This window comes from Canis lupus, chromosome 3, assembly GCF_048164855.1.
Source record: "Canis lupus baileyi chromosome 3, mCanLup2.hap1, whole genome shotgun sequence".
NCBI classification, from domain to species: Eukaryota; Metazoa; Chordata; class Mammalia; order Carnivora; family Canidae; genus Canis; species Canis lupus.
The window spans coordinates 82,878,931-82,898,939 of NC_132840.1; the positions used below are offsets into that span (position 1 = coordinate 82,878,931).

The 20,009-nt window shown below is 41.2% G+C and overlaps 1 long non-coding RNA gene across 2 annotated transcripts; it reads right to left on the reverse strand.

Annotated features, from left to right (window-relative positions):
* Positions 1-794: 794 nt before the first annotated feature.
* Positions 795-18,990, reverse strand: LOC140625631 (uncharacterized). Of its 2 annotated transcripts, XR_012024979.1 has the most exons (5): positions 18,844-18,990; positions 7,423-7,648; positions 4,176-4,370; positions 3,679-3,758; positions 795-1,502 (listed from the first exon to the last, which is right to left on the reverse strand). It is a non-coding gene; the product is annotated as an uncharacterized lncRNA (long non-coding RNA). The 2 variants fall into 2 exon arrangements; XR_012024977.1 differs by lacking the exon at positions 7,423-7,648.
* Between the last annotated feature and the right edge of the window lie 1,019 nt (positions 18,991-20,009).

A 20,009-nucleotide genomic window follows, 5' to 3' on the forward strand; every position in this document is an offset into this window, starting at 1 on the left:
GATAGAATTCACAAGAGAGACTGACCTGGGTTGTCCCAGGTTTGTTTTGTTCTAATTATGTTTCAAAGTTATATTACTCATGAAAAGATGCATGTAGGTTCTTCAGACATGGTATCTCCATTTTATAGTCTAGACTAAAAAGCTTATTTTCTTATGGACCACTCATCTAAAAAGAGTAGATTATATCAAAGAAGGAAACACCCAGCCAAACTCTTCTGTAATTGTGGCATGATTGAGTGTCCATGGAACTAGTCTAAACATGATATACTCACCCCATTTTGAGGAAATTTTCGTGCTGGTCAGTGGGGCTTAAAGGGAATAATATGTTTGTTTAGATCGATTTATTTATTTATTTATTTATTTATTTATTTATTTATTTATTTCAAAGAGAGTGAATGAGAGTGGGGGAAGAGCAGAGGGAGAGGGAGAGAGAATCTCCAGCAGACTCCATGCTGAGTTTGATCCCAGGACCCTGAGAGCACAACCTGAGCTGAAATCAAGAGATGCCCGCTTAACTGACTGACCCACCTAGGTGCCCCTAAGGGGATAATATGTTGGCCCTATCTTTGAGGAGTGTATAGTTTAGTGAAGAAGATGACACACGAACAGTTAATTTCAACATCATGTGGTAAATGCTCTGATAAAGAGAAATACTGGATGCAATTGGTACAGAAAAAAAAGAAAGAAAGAAAGAAAGAAAGAAGAAAGAAAGAAAGAAAAAGAAAGAAAGAAGAAAGAAAGAAAGAAAGAAAGAAAGAAAGAAAGAAAGAAAGAAAGAAAGAAAAGAACCAGACTCAATTTAGTTAATATCTCTGTGTGTGTGCACATGTGCGTGTGCAGGTGTGTGTGTGTGTTTGTGTGCTGGCTAGTGGGAGAGATAGTCAAGGAGGAACTAAAACTATATCTCCAATTACAAATCAATGTTACTGATTACATAATAGTTAGACCGTCCTTATTTATCACCATCTCATGACAGACAAACTAGATTAGTTTGAAAGTGATCACTTCCTCCTTATCAGGACTTTCACTATAACTGTCCCAAATAGTTTGTGCTAACAAGGAGTAATGAGATCAAGGGATAAGACAGCTGTTACAAAGATTGACTGCATTTCTTTAGTTAGAAACTCTCTGCCAATAAAAAAGGGATGGTGTCTTTCTTCCCAAACTCTGATGGCATGACTTGTTATGATTACTCAGCCAGCCACCCTGGTCCATCTGTGCAACCCACTTCAGCACCCCTCTGAGCATTTGAGCAAATCCAAGATGGCTTCCTGAGAAAGTCCTGGTCTTTGCTGCAGGATCCAGCAAAGTCTGTCTTTGGAGGGGTTGGAATTCCTTTTATTTAGGTGAAAGAAGAGGCTCGGCTCCTCAAGTGCCTAATAAAATGTCCAAACTTTGTCATCTGCAGACCCAGCATCAAAAGCTTGTGGAAATTCCTTCAATCAGGAAGCAGCTCTGGATCCAGCTATAGGCTTGAAATGTAAATTAGTGAATTCCAACACCTGTCGAAATCAGAAATAAATGCATTAGCATTCAAGGAGATGGGGGTTCAAGGTATTCTAAATATGTTTTTTTTTTTATCAAAACACAAAATCTCTTTTCCTAAGTTAAATTTTCAGGTGATATCCTTGGCTTACTATTATTATTATTATTACTCTACATTTTTCACGAACCCATTGCTAAAAAGATCATTCTTTATGTAGTTCGGCCATCTTCTTTGCATCCAAAAATTCATTTTAACTTAGAATCTGAAGCAAAAATAGATTTTTATCGGATGATCAAACTATAACCCATTATGTTTCTTTAATTGCCTTGCCTGTCAGAAAGCCCAAGCAGAACTAATGTTCAAACAAAGCAACTGCATTCGGCCTAGGTCAGCATTTCCCAAAGGGTACTCTGTAGATCGCTACTGCAAGCTGCTTTTCCAAAAAAAAATGTGTTTAATGGCCACAAGTGTGAGAAATGAGATTTACAATTCCATTAGCATATTAACAATTCTAAGAGGTCCAACAATGATTGTTTGAATTTATTTTATCCAACCTCTGCTGAATGTAGTTGATTACACAATTCTGTCTTTGCATAATACTTCTCATGAAACACACGAATGTGGGAAAAGGCTGACCTACATCACTGATTTTGTTTCTCTCGCTCTTCTAGAGATGGGTTTGTTTCCCCTACTTCTGCATCTATCTTTTACAAATGCATTAAAAGGCATAAATCGTAAATAATTTGTGAGTGTGGGTATGTCTCTCTATATATCGAACTCTGTATATATGCCAATACGCACATATGAAAAGGTCCAACTTCTACTCTGCTCCTTTTATTCTAGCTCTATAGATATTCTTCATTTCTGTATTATGAAGTGTGTATTTATTACGGAGAAGGTCTCAGTTTCAAATTGGCCTGCCTAGAAGATCTCCTCTCTGTTCCTGGCAGGATCTGTATATGAACAAGAGCCTTCTAGGGAAAACCCAAAGCCCTTCAGGAAGTGGTCTGTGATGATATGATGTAGTAGCTGATGAGTTTCCTTCTGAGTCAGGGCTGCCACAAGGGGGTCCCCAGGAATTGACACCTCTCCAAAAAGATGTAAAGATGTTAGTGCTGAGGTCATGACCACCTCTACCTTTGTTAAGGGCCCTCTAGGGCTTTTCCCAAGTCACTGAGATAAATAGAAGCCAAACCAGATTTCAGCCTAGTTCCTCCCCTTTCTCTGAATTTCCCTTACTTCCCTGTTTTAATACTTCCTTGGAGTATCTTGGGTTGCCTGTTTTTGGTTTCACATGCTTCTACCATGAAATGCAAGTCCCTGTGCTGTACCTAAAGCTGCATCATAAAGATGGCCCCCTGGGTTCATTTTGCATTTTCTCCCACATCTTTTCATGAAAAATTGAGTTGAAAGAATGCTTGAAGAATACCATATGCCTGGGGAAGCAGTAATGATGTTGCTGTTTATAGACCTTTAAGCTCTTCTCCACTGACAGGTCTTCCTCGATTTACCATGAGGTTAGGTCCCAACAAATCTATCGCAAGTTGAAAATGCCTTAAGTGAAAAATGCATTTAATACACCTAACCTATCCAACATCGTAGCTTAGCCTAGCCTACCTTATAGGCAATCAGAAAACTTACGTAAACCTACAAAGCCTATTTTATATATATATAAAAAAATATTGACTATCTCATGTAATTTATTGAATAGTATATGGGAATGAAAGCCAGAATGGTTGTATGGGTGCAGAATGGTTGTAATTTTATTGATTGTTTACTCTGATGATCACCTGGCTGACTGGGAGCTGCAGCTTTCTGCCCCTGCCCAACATCCCGAGAGAAGATCCTACCACATATCACTCACTAGCCCAGGGAAAGATCCAAATTCAAAATTTGAAGTACAGTTTCTACTGAACGCATGTTGCTTTCACAGCCCTGTAAAGCTGAAAAATCATACATGGAACAATCATAAGTCAGGGATAACCTATGCTTAGTGTTTGCCTTCAGAAGCTCACTTCTGTAGGGCCATGTCGAGCTGGTTCTTACAGAAAAATACTCACATGCTGCTTTGTAAGGACTCAATGCTGCTGTGAAAGGATCCTAGGACTCTTGACAAGTAGTCAAAACCACACATAATTCATGTAAAAATAATTTGCAATGCTGAAATAATCATTACTCTGAAGTGTACTTACTTAAGTACTTGTTTCTTTCACTAGCCTCCATGGGTCTTAAGGGTAGAAGTTCCATTGACCAGTCCCTGCTTCTTCATGGCCTAGTAAGGTTCAGATATATTATTAGTTGTTAATAAATATCTATTGAGTAAATGAAACAATAAAACTAGCAGTAGTCACTTGAGAAACTACAAAAGATTCATTTACTTGGGAAAGCAAAACCAGAGCACCAAAGATTTGGGTCACCCACTGTCATATCAGGAAATGCTTCCTCAAGTGAAACATATCCCACCCACTACAGGCAAAGTACATTTCTTGTGATTCTGTCCTCAGTGACTACAGAGGGCAGATGTCACCTGTCTGGACTCTGCATTCTGACAATGCCAGACAAACAAGAGCTCTAGGAAACCTCCAGTCACATTTCTTTCAAAGCTTTTTGCTGTTCCTGAGCCCGCGTCTAGGATTCAGAAACACTGGCCAAGTTCTTCTTTGATAGCTGCTGTCTGGGAAGTTCTTACCTACAAAACAACTTTATATCTTAGAGCTTCTTCTCTCTAGAATTCTCCAGGTAATTCTCAAGCCATCCGTGCTCTCATTCTTCTTTGAAAGTCGGGGAGTTGGGCTCCGTGAAAGGCAACAGGCTGCCACTGAAACTATTCTGGGTGCAGCATAGGGGCTGACTCTCTGTCCAATAGCCAGCACTGCTTCCTAAACTAAATCCATCATTAAAAAAAAAAAATCAATGTTTCTAAAACCTTGGTTCAATAAACCGGAATCACCTGGGATGCTTATTAAAAGGTTATATTTTAACAGCAAAATCTGAATAAAATCTGTAGCTTAGTGAACACCACTAAACATGTACCATGTTTACACACACACACTACCTTTCATATAGGTGCTATATATATGCATCACAGATTATTATTCTGCCTTAAGAAGGAAGGAAATCCTGTCACAGGTTACAACATGGATGAACCTTGAAGACATAAGTGAAATAAGCCAGTCACAAAACAAATATTGTGTGATTCCACTCGTATAAGGCACCTAGAGTAGTCAAATTCACAGAGGCAGGAAGCAGAAGGGTGGTGTCCAGGGTGGGGAGTCGTTGCTTAAGGGGCACAGAGTTTCAGTCTGGGAAGATGGAAATGCTCAGGAGACGGATGGTGGTGATGATTATACAACCTAGGAATGTGTTTGATGCCACTGAATTATACACTCAAAAACCGTCAAGTGGCAAATTTTATGTTATGAATATTTTACCACAACTTAAAAAAAGAAGAAAGAAAGTAAGTAAGTAAGTAAGTAAGTAAGTAACAAGTTTGCGTGGGTGGCATCCAATTCTTGATTTCCGCTCAGGTCATGATCTTGGGGTCGTGGGATGGAGCTCCATGCTCAGTGTGGAGTCAGCTTGAGATTCTCTCTCTCCCCCAGCTCCCTCTGTTTTCTCTCTCTCTCTTTCTCTCAAATAAATCAATAAATCTTTAAAAAAATATAAACAATCAAAGTGACATTAGGGGAAATGGAATGAAGCTTATATTGAATTTCAATATTATCTTTGCAGCTATTTTGTAAATCTAAAATCATTTCCACCCAAAAAAAAAGTTTATTTAAAAAAAACATTTAAGAAAAACCCATAAAAACACTACTGGATGACTATATGAACACCACGACCAACAAGAAAAAGATATTTCTGGCCTCTGCACTAAATTATATGAGAATCTCTGGAGTTGGGGGTTGGTAAAAAGCCTCACTTTTTTAAAAGTTCTACAATTTAAGAACAACTATTTTTTAAGACATTCCTAACATGTTTTAAGAATTATCTTCTTTCTTTCTGCCTCTTGTAGTTAGTGATGGAATCAACTCTATACTAGAATTCTGGAGCAACCACTGTTTTCTGTGGATGCTGCTTCCTCACTGTGCTTTGAGTCTGCGGACCCAACATGGGCCACTGGGATTGTACGTAAGCCCAGAACGAGCGGCGTTGCCAGGTGTCTATCCCTTCCCTGGACCTTTTCTCCATGACTCCTGCTTTCCCTCCACTTCCACTTCTCAACCTTGTGAAAAGGGCTTCATTCCTGAGAAACTTAGTAACCATGGACTGATTGGGTCATGACCAAGCTTATTGCTCTCTCTCTTTCCTTACCACTTTCAGTGACCCCTTTCAACAAGGGTCAGAGCCAGATTTGTAACTGAATACAAGAACAACAAGCAGGAAAAGGTGACAAGAGCATCAAGTCATGCCGACCGCTTTAAAAGCCTTCTTGTTCCAATGCTGCACTCAATAAAAAGAAAGAACGAGGCTGCCATGATGGTCATGAGTGGGTTCAGCAGAGAGCTCTAAGGCCAGAGAGCAGGTCTAATTTCCTCTGTAAAAGCCACATCACTTCACTTCTCAATGCCTCAGTTTACCACTTGTAAAATGACAGATGAGAGAAACTCTAAGGGCTTTAGCAGTTTTGAAACTCTATGATTGAACAAAGCAAAACCATCCTGACCTCAAGTATTTGAATGGCCACTCGCCTCACGGATGAGACTTGCATTTTTTTGCAACCCAAAATTTTTGAAGAGAGACTTGGCACCGGGGTGATTCACACTAAAGCTTCTGAAAGAAAAAAAAAAAATTATATAACTTAGTCAACTTTTCCAGTTCCTCTGGGAGGGAGGAGTGTTTCTTTCTTTTCTTTTCTTTTCTTTTCTTTTCTTTTCTTTTCTTTTCTTTTCTTTTCTTTTCTTTTCTTTCTTTTCTTTTCTTTTCTTTTCTTTTCTTTTCTTTTCTTCTTTTCTTTCTTTCTTTCTTTCTTTCTTCCTTCCTTCCTTCCTTCCTTCCTTCCTTCCTTCCTTCCTTCCTTCCTTCTTTTCTTTCTTTCTTTCTTTCTTTCTTTTTTTTTTAAAGATTTGTTTTTTATTTTACTTGAGAGAGAGAGAGCACAAGCAGGGGGGAGGGATAGAGGGAAAAGCAGACTCCCCGCTGGGCAGAGAGCCCAATGCAGGCCTCGATCGCAGGACCTTGGGATCATGACCTGAGCCAGAGGCAGATGCTTAACAGACTGAGCCACCCAGGTGTCCAGGAGGGAGGAGTGTTGAGAGGAGAGAGGAAGGTGGCATCTGAGAGACAGTCAGAAGTGACTCTGTTTTTAAATATGTGTGAATGGCTCCTGTCCTACTGCTGACTATGCGTTGGGGAAAAGGAAACTGGGACAAGAAGTTAGGTATTCAAAGAAGATGCCGGGAGGGGTGGGGTGGGGGGGACGCTTGCTTACATCCCCATGTTCTCTCCTCACTTTTCTCCTGCCCAGGAATTTCTGATTCTTTTTGCAAGCAAAAACTCCCCCTGGACACTCTCCAGACTGGTTCAGCTGGTCCTATCTTTGGAATACAGCCTTGTGACATTTGCAGGCAGTTATGCTTGCTCGCCAAGGTCAGAAGTATAAGTATTTAATAAAGTTTGGGAACTATCAATCCAGTTGTGATAAACAGTGTCCCCAAGCCATTCTGAGCAGCAGAGTTAGCACCTTTAGCTCAGTGTAGAAAGAGGGAAACACACCAACTGTGAGCTGATAGAGAAGCCCAGGGAGAGTGGGACGAGAGAGCAGTGCAAAATTCTCAGGAGGAGGGGCTCCTTTTGCTGGAGTTACCCTTCCCAGGGTGAGCCTGACAACATCCAGGCATAGTGACTGCCTGAGGTATTCCCAGACCCCCTTCTTCCTGGGCTCTGGGGTACAGAAAGCTTACCAGCAGTACCGCAGGTGTATAGAATTTGCTTACCATCCCTCCTTTGCTTTCATTCTCTTTTTAGCATTGTAAGATCATTCTGCCCGGTATATGGACTCCCAATTTCATTCTCATTGCTGCTGAGCCATCTATGATGGTTGGTGGACTGTTTTGGGTCTTGGAGGATGGGCGGGGGATGCTTTCACAGTCACTAATAGGCTACTCTTAGGAGCACCTGCACACTGGGCCAACCATCTGTGGCCAGAGAGAGTGGCTGAGCCTGGGGAAAGAAGCAGGCAGGGTGACCAATGGAAGAAAGGCCTCAGCACACCCCTTTGCAGAAAACTCCTACAGATTCCCAAAAGAAGCAGACCTTAAGGAAAAAAGGCTCAGCCCACAGGCAGGAACAGAAGGCCAGAAACCCTATAAAAATGTGAGACAGAGTTAAAGCCTTGCCCACCTGCTTTGCACTCACACATGGGGCAGTGTCGTGGGTGACGGTCACACACAGTAACATTCTCCTTGCCACCCCACTACAGATTTGCCTCGTGACCTCAGTCAAGTTGCCTAACCTCTCAAAGCTTAAGATTCTCCATCAATGAGCCAAAGTTCAAAACACCCCATTCTAAGTTAGGGAACCTGGAACATTGCACATGTCCATTTATCTCTTCTGAGTGAACCTTAATAGTTGTCTTCCTGGAAAAACAATTAAGATGAATAATTTCTTCTCATGACTAGCCACCTTTTGCAGAGTTAGGGGAAAAATAATCCCCTTGCCATGGCACCTTTCTTGTGTCGCTGAGTCACTACGTATCCTGGATCCAGTCTTCTGCTCCTTGCTTCAATTTCCTGGTCTGTGAAAAAAAAATCCCCACCTCCCACCATCCTCAGTTCAACTGAACAAAAGTCCCTTGAACCACCCCCGCACCACCCAGTCCTGGATCTCACATCTAGATGCAAACACCTTTTACCTGCTTCTTGTGTCAGGGGTTGTCAGGTTCCTGAGACTCAGTGTCCCATGCTTGGGCAATGTCAGTTAGAGTTTACTGAGCATGACTTTTGTAACGAAGATGAGACTCAGATAATCCTACCCCACTACACAATTACTGTCTCCTCCTGTTCCAACCAAGGGTTACTCTTCCCTCTTGAGTAACAAGTTCTATTTTTTTCCTAATTACATGAAAGATTAAAAATGTGAAAAGCCGGGATCCCTGGGTGGCGCAGCAGTTTGGCGCCTGCCTTTGGCCCAGGGCGCGATCCTGGAGACCCGGGATCGAATCCCACGTCGGGCTCCTGGTGCATGGAGCCTGCTTCTCTCTCTGCCTGTGTCTCTGCCTCTCTCTCTCTCTGTCTGTGACTTAAATAAATAATAAATAAAATATTAAAAAAAAAAAAAATGTGAAAAGCCTGGGAAGCCTGGGTGGCTCAGCAGTTTAGAGCCTGCCTTCGGCCCAGGGTGTGATCCCGGGGTCCTGGGATCAAGTCCCACATCGGGCTCCCTGCATGGAGCTTGCTTCTCCCTCTGCCTGTGTCTCTGCCAATCTCTCTCTCTCTCTCATAAATAAATAAATAATCTTTAAAAAAATGTGAAAAGCCTATCAGAAGTACCACCACACGTACCACCCACCTAACCAGGCTGCAGGAGGGGTGGGTTCTCGCTGACTTCTGGGGGACTCCGCCCGTCAGCTCAGAGCCAGAGATACTATTGGAGCAGAGAGGTGGCTCAGAGAGCATGTGTATACATTTATTTTGTGAACACTGTAGCGCAGGATGGGGCCCAACGTAAATGCTCATGCCCTTAGAAATCTTCTTGATTATTAGGGGGATCGGTGGTAGGGAAATAGCCAAGGGTGGAAATAAGCAACCCGTCTTTCTAGTCCCATTTGTGTGTCTGAAAGGTGCCTTGAGACCCCTCTGTAGACTCAGCTGTGCCTCCCACCACCTCCTGGAAGTGGGGTGCTGGGCGAGCAGTGGCAGCCCAAGCAAGCTCCCGCAAAGGCGTGTGGAGTGCCCCCCACCACCTGGGTGCAGAGCACACTGACATGCCAGACCGCCTGCAGCCTGATCGTTGATCTTATCGGGTCTGTCGGGGAGGTGAAGTGCATGTGTCAAGGGGTTCGTGCCTGTTCATCATTGTGGTTGCCGCGAAGTGGAGCAGCCAAGGTAACACTTGAAGCCATTTTTGCAGAGAATTGCACAAACATCGGTGGCTATTGAGAGTCAGTGGTTCCACTTCAGATCAAGCGAACACCCACAGAATGGCAAAGGCTGCTAGAGAAACACCGCAAACGCAGAGCAACGTACACACACACACACACACACACATCACCCAGAACAAGGTTCAAACCCAACGTCCCCGGAGCTAGAGGAAGTGCTTGTGCACCAACAAAGAAGCCAAAACTGGAAAGGAAAGATTGCTTTGGTGGCAGCAGGGACGGGGCTGGTACTGCAGAGTGTGGAAGCTGCCTGGCTTTCTTTGAGGGGGCAGTTCTGAGAGGAAAGACAAAACAAAACAAAACAAAGCAAAACACCTTGACTGTTCTCAGGGCTTGAAACTGAACATTTCTACTTCGGAGAATTGCAGACAATATCTTTCTCAAGGTGATGGCGGATGGAGCAAGGGAAGTCCAAATTTGGGGTTTCGAGGAAGCAATGGACATTTCCATCTGCTAAGCATCCAGGGGGCAAGAACCCACAACTGTTGATAATTCCTACCGTTACTCTTCTATAAGTATGATTTTTATATAAAGATTGTGTATAAAGAAGGTTTTTTTTTCCCTCCGAGTAGAAAGATAAATCATGATCTGATTAAGTAGGTCTTTGATGCATCTAAATTTGTGCACAGTGACCACCATGCATTCCTTGATTTGGCAAACACAGTAGAAAGTGGATGAGACAAATCTAGTGTTGTTCCGATACGGTTTATTATCTAGCAGAGGGAGTAGACATAAAAAAAAAAAAAACAAGCACAGAAATACATAATTATAAATTGTAATTAGTGTTTTAAACAAAGAACGTGTGGTGCTATGAGAAAGAACACTTTTACCCAGAAGTTTGAGCCTATTCAATAAGCATTTTAAAGCAATTATTATGTGCATAATTGTAGTGATATGTAGAAATGCCTGAAATGTGATCCTAGCCTTCCAGGAGTGCAAAAACCCTTTCAAGAATTCAGGCATGTTGATACATCAATAATAATAGCTGAAAGGAGAAATGATTTTTCATTAACTTATATTAAAAGCAACAGGTTTTTTTTTTCTAGAAAACAGTGTGATTATGCTTTGTGCTATATACACACACACATTTGCACCTTTCAGCTATGCAGGTCTGTGAGATTCTTTATAACTAAGATTCAAAGGCATAAAGCATATTTCTGTCTACCTGGTATAAACCATCCAACTCATGGGCATAGTGTCTTAGAGCAGAGTTTCTCAAGCTTTAATGTGCATACAAATCACTGGAGGGTTTTACAAAATACAGACTCTGAATCAGTTGGTCTGTAGTGAGCCCAGTTATATTTGGCATTTTTGTAACGATTTTGCTGATGATGAGAATGCTGGTTCTATGGACCACCTTGTGGGTAGCAAGGCTTTAAAGAAAGGAATCAAATTCTCTAACACTGTGTTCACTCAGCATTCTTTCACTCAACGTAAGTTTCCTGATTACCAACTGGGGTTGGCTTATATTAAGCATTAACAAGCCCTTCCCTATTTTTTTTTAAAAAGGTGTTCATACACTAGAGATCGAACAGTACACAGTTGTTTGCAATCTAAGTAACCATATATCTGGTGTAAATACTTAATTTACATTGAGTTGGGATGAACCAACCAAGATGTCAAAGGCAGCATCAAGTCTCAATACCTCTTTGGGATTTGTCAATGATTTCACTGCAATGGAAGACATAAGTTGACATGGACATAAATTTATATGCCACAGGTAGCTCTGGAACCCAACATGGCTGTGCTTTAGGCTCAATGATCTCTCAGTACCTCCAAGGTGAGCATGGAGTGCAACCTGCCTTTCTTTACAACTCATAGCGCCTCCCCCTCAAGTTTTTGCACTCTGCCATCTTGCAGGCTCTTGGCGGGCCGGCCAAGAGCGGCTGTAGGTCTGCTACTGTCCCTTCCCACATGACATTTATCAACCAAATGAAACTTGACACTAGAATTGTCATTTTAGTGAGAAGATGATAAAACTCATTTCACCTTTCCACTTGATAGGCTGATAATTCCCTCTGTGCCTGATGAGTCTTGGCGAGGTTTGCCCGAAGAACAGATTCAAGCTGCACAGGGCATGCTAATGCATGTCTTCCCCTTTCATGTTAGGAGTTCTTTTCTACCCAATCATTTTCAAACCTCACACAAATGGAATTTCCAAACCCGGGTTTGAAGAAAGCACCTTGACTTCCTCCCACTCACATCATGAAGAACATCAAAAGCCTTGATAAATGATGAGAAGAGGTAATATTCTAGGCACAGATGAAGCCCTTCCCCCCTCGTTTCGGACTGTCAGGGAAGTAATTGATGTGCCTCCCCGAGCACGATTGCTTCACACTACCAACACCCTTGTGTCCTGCTGGGAATTAACCCTGTCACTTTGTCTAATTCTCTACCGGTAAGAAGTATTCACTGCCAGAGACTGACCTGTCATTGGGGGTGTGATTACTTGAAGGCAATTGCAATACTTAATATTCCTCAAATGAGGGACAATCTCAAGAATAGAGGAAAGGATGACACATTTTTAAAAAGGGGAGGGGAGACAATTGTTCTTCATTCTCCAGCTACAGGTGAATTGCTATCTACACGATCTGAACTAACTGATCCAAATCCAAGTCTTAGTAACAGGAAGAGCCAGTCAGAGATTCGAGAAACCATTTAGTAAAGTGCTTCCAGGTATGCCATGGTTTATTCATGTTACAAATATTTTATGAACATTTCCCATGGGAAGGCACTATTACAAACCCTATCCATTGTTTTAGGAGGAGAATACTCAGCAAAGGGGTAAGAGATACTCAACTGAGAGGACGTGTGGAAGATAAGAAATGTAAAAATTTGAATCTGATGCAGTGGGAAGAGCCTTGGGTTTAGGGGTACTGAGGTCTAATCCTGCCCCTACCCTTAGCTGGCTCTGAGAATTTAAGCTTGACTGAACAGGCTCCTAATTTCCTTACTCTCAATTAAGAGAATTGGGTCCTTGGCGAAGCTAATGTTTTACGGCTTCACGTAATTAAAACCTTCCTATCTTCTAAGGAAATTGCATTTCTCCCAATTCTTTATCTTGCAGGTGATTGCCGGCTTGATACTAAACCACTCACCATGAGAGGCCAGGGGATGTGAGATGAGCTTCATCACCCCTCAAAATAGGTTCTGTCCCTCGTTGCTTCACAAACCAAGGGATAATCTTACACAATCAAAAAGGCGCATCTAGATATCTCTTCAGGTATCTATAGAGGGCATACTCCTTCTGTTTTAAGAAAGCAAAACTAACAAGATTACCAAGGTCAAAATAAAATTACTCTCTCCCACGAATTCTCCTCTGAAATAAGTTTGAATACTTGGGGTCAAGCAGCCTAGAAAAACATTCTAGTTTTAATCCATGTCTCTTTTGGCTTCTGTGTTTGCCAGAGGAGTCTTGGAAAGAACAGAGACATAATATACAACTAAATTCAAATTTTATCTGCTCTATCTCACTTAACTCTCATAATAATCTTATGATGGCAATTATGCCCTCCACTTCATAGATAGAGAAACCGAGCTTGGAAAGGTTAAACTGTTCCCCGAATACCATGCTGCTTACATACAGTGCAATAGAATTTGAACCCAGATCTAACTCTTGATATTCAATCTTAGGTATCTGCTTCAGTTGACTTGCCTGCAAAAATGGATCAATAATATATCGATATATATATTGACCAAAAACAGATCAACAAATCATGGTTTTGTAGAGAGGGTTAAATGACATGATATATACAAAATGTGGCATGAGAGGCACTCAAACTTTATTGCCTTTTCATATATAAGAAGACACAGATCTGCACTATGGGATTTAGAAATAAACATTTTTTATGACAGAACGGGGGAGAAAAAGGAAAAAGAGCATTGGTGGTGCAGTTGGATGAACTCTTCCAAGACCTTTCTCCAAGTAAGTTATCTTTCCAAGGTTCCTGTTATTACTTTCTCAAAGGCTTTGTGCTTATGAAGCAGATATGGGCTGAGGAGGATGGGCCAGGCCCTGTGGTCACTCTGCAGCCTTGCTTGTGTTGGGTCAGCATGCTAGTGCTCATGCCTCCGTAGAGAGTGAGCACCCTTTCTGGAATCTTGACAGGAAATGCAACCTCCCCCCTGAGCCGCCACCACTCTCTCCAGGAGTCATGGGTGATGAAGATGTTTCCTGCCATTCTACACAGGACAGAGTTAGTTAACCCTGGTTTCATTATCAGTAGAGTAGCCGGCGATTGGACCTCTGCCCCCTACAGAGAACAAGCAGCCAGGACTAACCCTTTGGCATCACCCCATCTTGGTTGCAAGCAAGCAAACCTGTCACTTTCCTGTTTTATCTACACATGGTGTTTGCTTCCTTTGACGTGGATTCTTACACTCAGGGTGGGAGGGATTTCTCGAAAAACAACATTTGTTGTATGCCACTGATTCCCTGTCTCCCCACCCCTTTCTCTTTCCTTTTCAAGGCTCCAGGAATTGCTAAATGGCACGTCCTGAACACCCAACACTCAGCTAAAAATACCCGAGCATGTGCTTATCTACATCGGGGCTTCCTCTCCTGGGGCTTTACAGACGTTATCTCATTTATCCTTAAAAACACCCTGTGAGGTAGGATGTGGTCAACGAATACTATTCCAGAAAGGTAAGGAAGGCTTTGAGAGGAAAGGTCATCGTTTGAGGTTCTATTCTGAGGCCTGGTCTTTAACTTCTCATCTTAAAATCCCAATCAATGTGCATTTTCCCTTTGGATCCGTGGGAGTCCATATAAAGCAAATACAAACCCAAGAATCCTGGTCCATAGGAAGAGACCAGGTTTAGATGGCTTTGAAATTCCTGCACTGGTTCTTCTGACTGCCTTAATTATATTCATCACATCTTTAAAGACTAGTGATCCCCCGCCTTCCGCCCTTACTCATGTTTTCAAATTGCCCTATATATTCTCCAGATTTACCTCTTCTGCTACCATGGTTATGACTCTCATCTATATAAATCCATTGTAACTACCAGCTTTCTGTAACTCTCACCATCTCTTCATATAATAACTATATCTTAGAGGTTTTACATAAATTTTTCACATGCACTTCAAAAATGTGTTCCTCAATGTTCCTTGGTTGCCTATCTCAGAACCTGGGAATAATGACCCCATTCCCAAACCTGGGACTCATGGCAGATTCCAGCCCCTCTTTTATTACCACGTGCATGTGTTTACTGAGCTAGACCCTTCCACATGCCCCACCAGAACCATATTCCCTTCCCAAGCACAAACCCAAGGAGACTGACTTACAGGACATAAACAGTAGAGCTTCCTTGCTCTTTGGCTGCCAGTTGGGTCTGAATTTGGTGAGCACTGGTGGAGACTGGAATAAGGCAGGAGAGTGAGTATGCTTCCCTCCCACCCACCCTGCAGAGTCTCCATGGTCTGGCTGTTTTCTAGACATAAGGGCAGACTCCATCGCACATCCCTTTCCACAAAGCCCTCCCGGGGTTCCAGCAATCCTTCTACTGCCCATCAGGCTTGGAGGTGATAAAGGCTCCTGCTCCCTGATGCTAGCAACCCCAGGGCACTGCTCAATCCCCACTTCATTTCTTAAGCCTCACTGACACACTCTGTAAATAATCCCTATATTAAACTTATTAAAGCTAGTGTATACCATCTTTTTCCTGATGGGACTGCAACTATTATAGTCACCAATTTCTAGCTTTTTCATCCAGTTCAGATGACTGTATTTTAAGCCTTCGGAGCTGATTGCTGTTACTTCCAAAGCTATCTCCCTATAGTCTTTTTGCCATTGTTCAGATTGTCAGAGTGTCTTTTTAAAAATGTCCATGTAATTACATCAATCCTGAGTAAGTCCATCAAAGGCTCGCAGTGCCCTTCAGCCTATCATTTGCTTACTTGTCTATCTGTCTGTCTTTCTAGAGTAAGTCTTTTATCTCTCTTGCCAGGGCATCCTGCCCTCAATAAATATTTATTGAATGAATGAATATTGAATGGGACGTTAGGTCTTAAGGGAAATAAAGCTATTTCCTTTTACAATATTATTTTCTGTTAAAGTGCAATTTCTTGTCCTACTGAATGAGACTCATGGCTATGGGAATACAAACACCTGGGAATAATGTAATGCCTTTCTATTGTTCAGAACTCTTTTCAATGAGGAGTTATATCATGATAAAAACTAAAGGCTCTAAGCAATTTCTCCAGGAGTTCTGTGACGGCAGACAAGTTACTTAATATTTTATGCCTCAATTTACTAATCTATAAAGTGAACATAGTTATATCATCTCACTCATGGGTTTACCACAAAAATTAAAGGAATTAGCACAAACCAAACACTAAGAACAGGGCCTGGCACTTGGTGAGCTCACAATCAATGTCAGCTCTCATTGCTTAACCTACCCATAGTTTACCACTATCATCCTGTGGCGTCTTTGTTTGTAGTTTGTTTAGCTCATTCATTCATGAAAACGGACCTCTACCTGAAAACTTTCTAATGTCAAAGACCATTCCAACATCTAACTTTTATGACTATGAGAGCTTCATCTCAAGTTGACATACAGCTGTCACTTTTCGTAGCTTCTGCTGAAAATACCCTTTATAAATTATCTCCTCTTCCATTCAATGACTTGTTAAGAAGGGAAGATAAAAAGAATACAGGTACTTAGAATGTCTTTGTATGTTATCATTGTGATTCCCTCATGATCGTTTCCAAAACCAAAAGAATATTTCCTCCAACAACACTGAGCCTCTGTCTGCCTCTCTTTCTCCTCTTTCTTTTTGAGGAGACTCTTGCCTACATTTTCATTCCTTCCAGAGATTGACAGAAGTACATTAATTACACCTGGAATTATAAAGATAAACCAACCAAAGAAAAGTTTTTAAAAACTTATTATAGAATATATGTCTATAATTACAATGAACAATTCTAGAAAAAGAAGTATCAAGAAGAAAAATAGAAAACCATCATTCTAACATCCTGAAACCTTCACTATTAATATTTTATAACAATGCTTACAGGGGCACCTGGGTGGCTCGGTCAGTTAAGCATCTGCCTTTGGCTCAGGTCATGATCCCAGGGTCCTGGGATTGAGCTCTGTATCAGCGTCCCTGGTCAGTGGGGAGCTTGCTCCTCTGTTCTGCTTGTGCTCTCTCTCTCTATCTCTCTTTCAAATAAATAAATAATCTTTTTTAAAAAATGCTTACAGACTTTTTTAGATTTATATTATTCTTCATAGTTGAGAATATATTCTGCATATATTTTGTAGCCTGTCTTTTCCCATTTTGTCAAATAATAGTCACTCATCCAAACTATATATGAAAGTAGTTTTAATATCTTTAATTCAATAATTTAATTCAATGGCATTATCATATTCTATTATTTTCATATCAACCATTTAATTAAATATCGTCTATTATTAGATAAATTATTTCCTACTTTTTAAATAGGAAAACGTCTTTGGTTATAAATTTTTGTCCGCATTCATGAAAGATTCCCCGAACAAAATTGTTGAGTTGAAGAATATAAATATTTTAAGGCTTTGATATAACTTAATACAAAATTGTTTGCCAGAAAGTATATACCAATTTATGCTTTCACCAGTGTTATGTGAAGGTTAAAGAAGTCAGAATTGTTACCCTTAGCAAGTTCTAAGTTTATGTTTTGTTTCATCTTTTCTCATTGAAAGTCAAAGCCTATGTAGGTTTTTGTTTGTTTTTCTTTCAAATTTTTATTAAATTCTATTTAGTTAACATATAGTGTAATGTTGGTTTCAGGAGTAGAATTCAGTGATTCATTGCTTACATACAATACCCATCGCTTACATGCAACACCTAGCCCACTTGGCCCACAAATTTATGTTTTTTAAATGTACATTATAAACAATAACTATTAAAAGAGATATGAAGTGGCTTAATCCTCATGTTAATTTCATACTTTATTTCACTCCAGTTTAGACAACTTTAGTTAATTATGACTGCCATAATAAGGAGTAGCTCCTCTGCCATCAAGGCCGCAGCTATCATTCTGGATGGTACCCTGAAGATATCCTCATGCTGAAGCCATCCCTAGACCCAGAGGATTATGGGAAGTCCCCTGCAAGAAGCAAGACCCTGGTCACAGATTCCAGCAGGCTGCTTGTAGAGTCTGTATATAGAAAAGGAACCCCTCAGCAAGAAAGTGTTCTTTCCCTTAGTTATTCAATAAATGTGAGCTAAGAGCCAATTTCACGAGAGGAACTATGTTGAGCACCAGGAAAACCACATTAACAGGAGAGACCTAGCATGTGCATTTGCAACACTTACAATTTAGAGAAAGGAATGATATTAAACAATTGGCTACTGAATTAGATCTTTAATCATATTTACAATGAAGTGTGGGAAAATATATTAGCAGATATACAGAACATTCAATCTGATGAATTTACAATTACTGCTTGAGGTATAGTCATATGTCACAACTATTTTGGTGCTTGGAAATCACCCTATTATTTGTAAACACACAGGAAGATTGAAAATGCCATTTGATGACAATTTCTTTCCTTTATACTTCTTGGAGTTTCATGAAATCATGCATGCTCCTTGAACAGATAGAATAGGTGCTGTCTCCCTACAACAGTCTACATGTTGGAATAGAAGATGAACTTCCAATGCTCAACAGATAATGGCTTGGCAAAGATGGAGGGAAAAAAGTGAGTTTAGCTAAAATTTTTCTTTCCATGAATATAGCATCTCAGAGACCCTCAGTGACAAACTCCATGTAGTAAAGAAAATTAAGGCTCAAAGAATTTAAATGATCGATCCCATTTATAGCTTATCATGGAAAGAACTAGGAACTTCCCTATGAAAGAAATGGGCTAATTGGTTTTACAAATAGCCATTCATTCACTCAACCTACTTGACCAGCCAGTAACAGTTCATGCTGAGAAAGTGACCAAAAAAAAAAACCAAAAAAACAAAAACAAAAAAAAAACAAAAAACTCCTACATCCGTTTATTGCTTTTACTATAGCCCTTCACATGTTTTGTTTCATTACAGACTATATTCCATAGATGCATCTTCTTACATGGCAAAGGATGGTGATATTTCAATCTATCTATCCCCATCCGTCACATCATATGGATCTAGATCAAAGTGCAGATCTAGGAGCACTGTCTATTGTCCTCTGTCCCATCCACACCAGGCTTCTCAAGCTTCCTTTGGTGGCTATTTGCTTCAAACTATGAATGCAAGGCAGAAACTGGCCAAATAGGCCACCCTTACCACTGGTGAGGAATGGTGTCCTCTGAATGCTGAAGTAGCTTCCGCTAAATGGAGCAAAACACAGATTTTCAAACATAGGAGCCAAAGAGAAGTTCTCGAAGGAACAGTGGGACATACCATGGACTATTTACAGAATTCACTGCCCTGTGTTATGGCTACTGAGTTGCCTGGCAATTTGCATTGTTTGGTTCACAATCCCCAGGCCTCCCTCTGCAACCTCCACCCCCACCAACTGCCTGCTCAGCTATTGTCATTGATGGAATCATCTTGGCCTTCTCCACCCCGCACACCCACTGCCCTCCATCATCATTTCCCCTATTGTTTGTCGGGCCGGCCCTGACCCCTGGGTATTTATAAAGGCCACTTCCCGCTGCATCATTGTGTGCTCAGTGGCCCTCAGCTCCCCACATTTCCTGACAATGAGGGGGGAGCTTGTTAACAGCCTGAGTCCAACTCCTGACTTCCTCCATGTCCTGTTTACTATGTTTTGCAAGCATCTCTCTGGCCACTCCTCAGAGGCCAGCAGCACTGATTTATACCAGCATGGGCTGTATTCCTATTCCAGTCTAGCAGTTTGCCTAGAATCAAACAGCCCAAAGGATGAAGGACTTCCTCATAATGGACTGGAACCTTGAAAGGTGTTCCAGTCTTTGGATTAAGCAAAATCAAAGACCATGGTGGGATGAGTGCATTACATCATGTATGTTGGTGAAGGGAAAGAGCAGTACTTTGGTGCATCTGTGATTATAATACTTCAAAGTGTCCAATTCCTAGTCTGTTTTCAAACTTAATTTGATAAGGAGCTCCTTCCATTTCCTGTGTCCATGATGAGAGAACCAAAGCTCAGTCAATGTGAGTAAGAAATTTGTTCACGGTCATGAACTGTTGCAGAGCCCAGCTTCTACCTAAAAGCACTATGGTTGATAGCTTTGGTCATGTAGTCATTTATTTTAAAAAGTGTATTTATTTATTTTAAAATTTACTTAGTGTGTACCCGCACACAAGTGGAGGAGGGCCAGAGGGAGAGAGAGAATCACAAGCAGATTCTCACTAAGTGTGGAGCCCAACTTGGGGCTTAATCTCGAAATCCTAAGATCATGACGTGTGCCAAAACCAAGAGCGGGTGGCTCAACAGATTGCATCCCCTGGACATTTCATCCTGTACT